Source organism: Garra rufa, unplaced genomic scaffold, assembly GCF_049309525.1.
Source record: "Garra rufa unplaced genomic scaffold, GarRuf1.0 hap1_unplaced_013, whole genome shotgun sequence".
Taxonomy (NCBI): domain Eukaryota; kingdom Metazoa; phylum Chordata; class Actinopteri; order Cypriniformes; family Cyprinidae; genus Garra; species Garra rufa.
In genome coordinates, this window is record NW_027394288.1 from 45,001 (window position 1) to 52,500 (window position 7,500).

Sequence of the window (7,500 nt, forward strand, 5' to 3'; positions counted from 1 at the left end):
AACACTTAAAACTCTATAATACATTTAAATGATTGTAATAAATAGAGAGGTAAAACACGTCTTTCTAAAAGCCAGCATATTATATAAATAGTGAAGAAAAGGCAAAAGCTTACAGCACCTGGTATTCCCAGGCGGTCTCCCATCCAAGTACTAACCAGGCCCGACGCTGCTTAGCTTCCGAGATCAGACGAGATCGGGCGCTCTCAGCACGGTATGGCCATAAGCGAAGGCTGCTCCAAAAAGTGGGCTATTTAAAGATCAGCCTCCGTAAAAGCCAGCATATTATATAAATAGTGAAGAAAAGGCAAAAGCTTACAGCACCTGGTATTCCCAGGCGGTCCCTTGTCAAAAAATCCTATTGGAATTTCAGTTTATCCTTTAGGATCTTAGTGGATTCTTAGAATCCTATTGGACTTTACGATTTATTTTAATGGAATTTCACTTTGTCCTGTAGGATTTTAGTGGATTTTTAGAATCCTATTGGACATTACGATATATTTTAATGGAATTTCACTTTGTCCTGTAGGATTTTAGTGGATTTTTAGAATCCTATTGGACATTACAATTCATTTTAATGGAATTTCACTTTGTCTTGTAGGATTTTAGTGGATTTTTAGAATCCTATTGGACATTGCAATTTATTTTAATGGAATTTCACTTTGTCCTGTAGGGTTTTATTGGATTCTTAGAATCCTATTAAACATTACGATTTATTTTGGTAGAACTTCACTTTGTCCTGTAGGATTTTCCTTGATTTTTAGAATCTTATTGGACAGTGTTTTATTTAATGGGATTTCACTTTGTCCTGTATTTTATTGATTCATAGAAACTTAATGGGCATTGTCATTTTTAAACGAAATTTCACTTTGTCTTGTATGATCTTAGTTGATTCTGTTGATTAATTACTTTTTTAATTTAACTTTTTTAGAGTAACACTGCATGTTTGTGTGCACCTGTAACCCACAATAAATTGCAGCCTATATGAATACACACAAAAATAAACATAATATGTATTTATTGAAATTTATAATATTAAAGAAAGGCAAAGATAATATATATGATATTTCATAATGTTCGAATGAGTTAAATGTATTACATGTGATTAAGAATTCACAGAAATACGAACATCTACATACAGTATTGTCCTGACGCGGCCCCTTTAAGAAATCCGAATGTAGCGCGCCTGCAACTGTAGCGCTCATCATTTGAAAATAACGGTCGAAGAGGAAAAGCAGCGAGTGATTAACGGTGTTTAACTTGTTAAACTTTGATTTCAAATACGCCAAAAATGACGAAATAGTAACATTTATCTGGTCTGCATCCTAAACCAACAATATTGGGTGTTCTTGGTGAGTTGTTGAACTCGTGTTTGATTGTCTCTGCTGATTAGCACAGGAGTCTGCAGCTATGTGTCAAAAGCTATGAATCTGTGGTATTATTTATGATAGTCACATATGTTTATGCTACTAATTTTCATTGTATAAAACATTGGAGTAGTGACTGTTCTGCCACCATTTGTAGCTGTTTTAATTAATGTTGTGCTTTACGGCTTTGTAGCGTCACTATACTTTAAGTGCAAATAGCACACGTTGTTGGCGAAGACTATTAACACTAACTCCATCCACAAATGTGTGATTTGGATAGTGAACACTATAAAAGACAGCAGTCTTAATTTCTCCCTTTTCAAATATTTTAATAAAAATGAAGGAAATAATGTTGTGATGTGTATTTGCTTTGTCTTGAGAACAACAAAGTTGTTATTTTTCTTGTGAAGAAAAAAGGGTTACTACAGAAAAAAAGACATTAAGATTTAGAATTTAATTATTTTAGATTTAACGTTTAACCTAACTATTATTAACTTAATCATTCAGCCCAGGATTTGCTGAATTAAACTACTACTAATTTAGAAAAGACTGTTTAACCTTTTGTTATGTTATTTATTTATTTATTGTCACAGTAAAGCGTTATTTTTCTTTCCAACTTCTGGTGTCCTCTAAGTTTTATATCTACCTCCCTCACTCAAGTCTAGAACTGCTCCAGTATTTGCATTGGAGGACAATTGCTACATACTGTGTGTGTGTGTGTGTGTGTGTGTGTGTGTGTGTGTGTGTGTGTGTGTGTGTTTCACTAAAGCTGTGTGCTGCACAAATCACCTCACATCTTGTTTACAATGTTATTGAACAAGGTGATGTAAACAGCAAACTGCAAATACTATTTGATAGTAAAACAAAAACAGTGGAAAAGTGCACTTTAGATTACAAAAAGAACAGGCATCCAATTTGATCCCATAAAAATCCCATAGAAACCATCCTACAGAATATTTATGTCTTGTCAAAAAATCCTAAAGGATTCCAATAAGAATTTCTTACAGGATTCTTATTGGAATTTCTATCATATTTTGGAACCATTCCTATAGGATTTTGATAGGAATATTCTTATAAGATTCTTATATATTCTGTAGGATCATTCCTAAAGGATTTTTTATGGGATCAAATTGGATGCTTTTTCATGTCTTTATGGGAACTTTTTTATCTAAAGGTGAACTTTTCCACTGTTCTTGTTTTACTAACAAATAGTACTTGCAGTTTGCTGTTTACATCACCCTGATGTAGACGTTGTTCATTGTATGTTGCTTATCAAAAAATCCTAAAGGATTCTGATAAGTAACTTGTACTGGATCTTATGTTGGAACTGTTTTTATAGGATTTCAATAGGAATAGTCTTAGGATTCTTCTTGAAAGATGCTTTAAAATAAAACAGGATCCCATTGAAATCCTGTAGAAATTATCCTACAGGATGTTTATGTCTTGTCCTATAGGAAAATCCTATAAAATAATTCCTAATGGAATCCTTTAGGAATGGTTCCAAAATATGATAGAAATTCTGATTTTAATCCTGTAGAGAATTCCTAGTGGAATCCTTTAGGATTTGTAGAGGATTCCTATTGGAATGTATATTAAGGTGAGTTAAAGTAAACTGCAAGACACTAAACTAATATAAACAATTAAAAAAGCATACCGTTAGGATTCTTCAAAATTCTTGAAAGATGCTTTAAAATAAATCCCATTAAAATCCTGTAGAAATTATCCTACAGGATATTTATGTCTTGTCCTATAAGAAAATCCTATAAGATAATTCCTAATGGAATCCTTTAGGAACGGTTCCAAAATATGATAGAAATTCTAACTGGAATCCTGTAGAGAAATCCTATTGGAATCCTATGGGATTTTTTGACAAGGGGTCTCCCATAAAAGTGTAACAATCGGCCTTATCAGCCGAGTTACAAGACTAAAATGGGGTCAGATTTAACTGTGAGAGATGACTAGTGGTTAAAAGAATGAGACATAAAAGAAAATTGGTTTAAATAGATTTGGTGTATTTACAAGGTTCACATAAAAGACTTTAAAACAACACGATAAAACTAGGTAAACTCTGTTAAAAGAATACAGTGCATTTGTCCATACCCTAAAAACAGGTAAACTCTGTTAAAAGAATACAGTTCATTTGTCCATACCCTAAAAACAGTCCAAGAACCCCAGTGTGTTGATAAGTCCAATGTGAGTGTCCACCAGTGTATATACAATCCACAGAAAGTGTAATCCAAAGTTTGCAGGTGGTGAATGGAAAGGTGAGCTCTAAAATTAGCAACTCCTCAATCCAACAGTTTGGTGACTGTCCTTTGTTTGTCATGCTGCTCTCTTATACAGTTGTACTTCCTGCTTCCTGTCATGTGTCTAGTCACATGACAGGCCAACCATCCATTTATTAAAGACACATACACTTAAAATGTTAAGAGTAATAAAATGGCCTAAAAAACATGTAAAACACTTAAAACTCTATAATACATGTAAATGATTGTAATAAATAGAGCGGTAAAACACGTCTTTCTAAAAGCCAGCATATTATATAAATAGTGAAGAAAAGGCAAAAGCTTACAGCACCTGGTATTCCCAGGCGGTCTCCCATCCAAGTACTAACCAGGCCCGACGCTGCTTAGCTTCCGAGATCAGACGAGATCGGGCGCTCTCAGCGCGGTATGGCCATAAGCGAGGGCAGCTCCAAAAAGTGGGCTATTTAAAGATCAGCCTCCGTAAAAGCCAGCATATTATATAAATTGTGAAGAAAAGGCAAAAGCTTACAGCACCTGGTATTCCCAGGCGGTCTCCCATAAAAGTGTAACAATCGGCCTTATCAGCCGAGTTACAAGACTAAAATGGGGTCAGATTTAAGTGTGAGAGATGACTAGTGGTTAAAAGAATGAGACATAAAAGAAAATTGGTTTAAATAGATTTGGTGTATTTACAAGGTTCACATAAAAGACTTTAAAACAACACGATAAAACTAGGTAAACTCTGTTAAAAGAATACAGTTCATTTGTCCATACCCTAAAAACAGGTAAACTCTGTTAAAAGAATACAGTTCATTTGTCCATACCCTAAAAACAGTCCAAGAACCCCAGTGTGTTGATAAGTCCAATGTGAGTGTCCACCAGTGTATATACAATCCACAGAAAGTGTAATCCAAAATTTGCAGGTGGTGAATGGAAAGGTGAGCTCTAAAATTAGCAACTCCTCAATCCAACAGTTTGGTGACTGTCCTTTGTTTGTCATGCTGCTCTCTTATACAGTTGTACTTCCTGCTTCCTGTCATGTGTCTAGTCACATGACAGGCCAACCATCCATTTATTAAAGACACATACACTTAAAATGTTAAGAGTAATAAAATGGCCTAAAAAACATGTAAAACACTTAAAACTCTATAATACATGTAAATGATTGTAATAAATAGAGCGGTAAAACACGTCTTTCTAAAAGCCAGCATATTATATAAATAGTGAAGAAAAGGCAAAAGCTTACAGCACCTGGTATTCCCAGGCGGTCTCCCATCCAAGTACTAACCAGGCCCGACGCTGCTTAGCTTCCGAGATCAGACGAGATCGGGCGCTCTCAGCGCGGTATGGCCATAAGCGAGGGCTGCTCCAAAAAGTGGGCTATTTAAAGATCAGCCTCCGTAAAAGCCAGCATATTATATAAATAGTGAAGAAAAGGCAAAAGCTTACAGCACCTGGTATTCCCAGGCGGTCTCCCATAAAAGTGTAACAATCGGCCTTATCAGCCGAGTTACAAGACTAAAATGGGGTCAGATTTAACTGTGAGAGATGGCTAGTGGTTAAAAGAATGAGACATAAAAGAAAATTGGTTTAAATAGATTTGGTGTATTTACAAGGTTCACATAAAAGACTTTAAAACAACACGATAAAACTAGGTAAACTCTGTTAAAAGAATACAGTTCATTTGTCCATACCCTAAAAACAGGTAAACTCTGTTAAAAGAATACAGTTCATTTGTCCATACCCTAAAAACAGTCCAAGAACCCCAGTGTGTTGATAAGTCCAATGTGAGTGTCCACCAGTGTATATACAATCCACAGAAAGTGTAATCCAAAGTTTGCAGGTGGTGAATGGAAAGGTGAGCTCTAAAATTAGCAACTCCTCAATCCAACAGTTTGGTGACTGTCCTTTGTTTGTCATGCTGCTCTCTTATACAGTTGTACTTCCTGCTTCCTGTCATGTGTCTAGTCACATGACAGGCCAACCATCCATTTATTAAAGACACATACACTTAAAATGTTAAGAGTAATAAAATGGCCTAAAAAACATGTAAAACACTTAAAACTCTATAATACATGTAAATGATTGTAATAAATAGAGCGGTAAAACACGTCTTTCTAAAAGCCAGCATAATATATAAATAGTGAAGAAAAGGCAAAAGCTTACAGCACCTGGTATTCCCAGGCGGTCTCCCATCCAAGTACTAACCAGGCCCGACGCTGCTTAGCTTCCGAGATCAGACGAGATCGGGCGCTCTCAGCGCGGTATGGCCATAAGCCAGGGTTGCTCCAAAAAGTGGGCTATTTAAAGATCAGCCTCCGTAAAAGCCAGCATATTATATGAATAGTGAAGAAAAGGCAAAAGCTTACAGCACCTGGTATTCCCAGGCGGTCTCCCATAAAAGTGTAACAATCGGCCTTATCAGCCGAGTTACAAGACTAAAATGGGGTCAGATTTAACTGTGAGAGATGACTAGTGGTTAAAAGAATGAGACATAAAAGAAAATTGGTTTAAATAGATTTGGTGTATTTACAAGGTTCACATAAAAGACTTTAAAACAACACGATAAAACTAGGTAAACTCTGTTAAAAGAATACAGTTCATTTGTCCATACCCTAAAAACAGGTAAACTCTGTTAAAAGAATACAGTTCATTTGTCCATACCCTAAAAACAGTCCAAGAACCCCAGTGTGTTGATAAGTCCAATGTGAGTGTCCACCAGTGTATATACAATCCACAGAAAGTGTAATCCAAAGTTTGCAGGTGGTGAATGGAAAGGTGAGCTCTAAAATTAGCAACTCCTCAATCCAACAGTTTGGTGACTGTCCTTTGTTTGTCATGCTGCTCTCTTATACAGTTGTACTTCCTGCTTCCTGTCATGTGTCTAGTCACATGACAGGCCAACCATCCATTTATTAAAGACACATACACTTAAAATGTTAAGAGTAATAAAATGGCCTAAAAAACATGTAAAACACTTAAAACTCTATAATACATTTAAATGATTGTAATAAATAGAGCGGTAAAACACGTCTTTCTAAAAGCCAGCATATTATATAAATAGTGAAGAAAAGGCAAAAGCTTACAGCACCTGGTATTCCCAGGCGGTCTCCCATCCAAGTAGTAAACAGGCCCGACGCTGCTTAGCTTCCGAGATCAGACAAGATCGGGCGCTCTCAGCGCGGTATGGCCATAAGCGAGGGGTGCTCCAAAAAGTGGGCTATTTAAAGATCAGCCTCCGTAAAAGCCAGCTTATTATATAAATAGTGAAGAAAAGGCAAAAGCTTACAGCACCTGGTATTCCCAGGCGGTCTCCCAGCCAAGTACTAACCAGGCCCGACGCTGCTTAGCTTCCGAGATCAGACGCGATCGGGCGCTCTCAGCGCGGTATGGCCATAAGCGAGGGCTGCTCCAAAAAGTGGGCTATTTAAAGATCAGCCTCCGTAAAAGCCAGCATATTATATAAATAGTGAAGAAAAGGCAAAAGCTTACAGCACCTGGTATTCCCAGGCGGTCTCCCATAAAAGTGTAACAATCGGCCTTATCAGCCGAGTTACAAGACTAAAATGGGGTCAGATTTAACTGTGAGAGATGACTAGTGGTTAAAAGAATGAGACAAAAAAGAAAATTGGTTTAAATAGATTTGGTGTATTTAAAAGGTTCACATAAAAGACTTTAAAACAACACGATAAAACTAGGTAAACTCTGTTAAAAGAATACAGTTCATTTGTCCATACCCTAAAAACAGGTAAACTCTGTTAAAAGAATACAGTTCATTTGTCCATACCCTAAAAACAGTCCAAGAACCCCAGTGTGTTGATAAGTCCAATGTGAGTGTCCACCAGTGTATATACAATCCACAGAAAGTGTAATCCAAAGTTTGCAGGTGG

The 7,500-nt window shown here is 36.4% G+C and overlaps 6 non-coding genes across 6 annotated transcripts; all 6 read right to left on the reverse strand.

Annotated features, from left to right (window-relative positions):
* Positions 1–106: 106 nt before the first annotated feature.
* Positions 107–225, reverse strand: LOC141314995 (5S ribosomal RNA). The gene has a single exon (XR_012350538.1). It is a non-coding gene; the product is annotated as a 5S ribosomal RNA (ribosomal RNA).
* Positions 226–3,929: 3,704 nt separating this feature from the next.
* LOC141315011 (5S ribosomal RNA) lies at positions 3,930–4,048 on the reverse strand. The gene has a single exon (XR_012350555.1). It is a non-coding gene; the product is annotated as a 5S ribosomal RNA (ribosomal RNA).
* Positions 4,049–4,849: 801 nt separating this feature from the next.
* On the reverse strand, positions 4,850–4,968 carry LOC141315023 (5S ribosomal RNA). Its single transcript, XR_012350567.1, has one exon. It is a non-coding gene; the product is annotated as a 5S ribosomal RNA (ribosomal RNA).
* Positions 4,969–5,769: 801 nt separating this feature from the next.
* LOC141315035 (5S ribosomal RNA) lies at positions 5,770–5,888 on the reverse strand. Its single transcript, XR_012350579.1, has one exon. It is a non-coding gene; the product is annotated as a 5S ribosomal RNA (ribosomal RNA).
* An 801-nt stretch (positions 5,889–6,689) lies between these two features.
* Positions 6,690–6,808, reverse strand: LOC141315214 (5S ribosomal RNA). Its single transcript, XR_012350757.1, has one exon. It is a non-coding gene; the product is annotated as a 5S ribosomal RNA (ribosomal RNA).
* An 84-nt stretch (positions 6,809–6,892) lies between these two features.
* Positions 6,893–7,011, reverse strand: LOC141315065 (5S ribosomal RNA). Its single transcript, XR_012350608.1, has one exon. It is a non-coding gene; the product is annotated as a 5S ribosomal RNA (ribosomal RNA).
* Between the last annotated feature and the right edge of the window lie 489 nt (positions 7,012–7,500).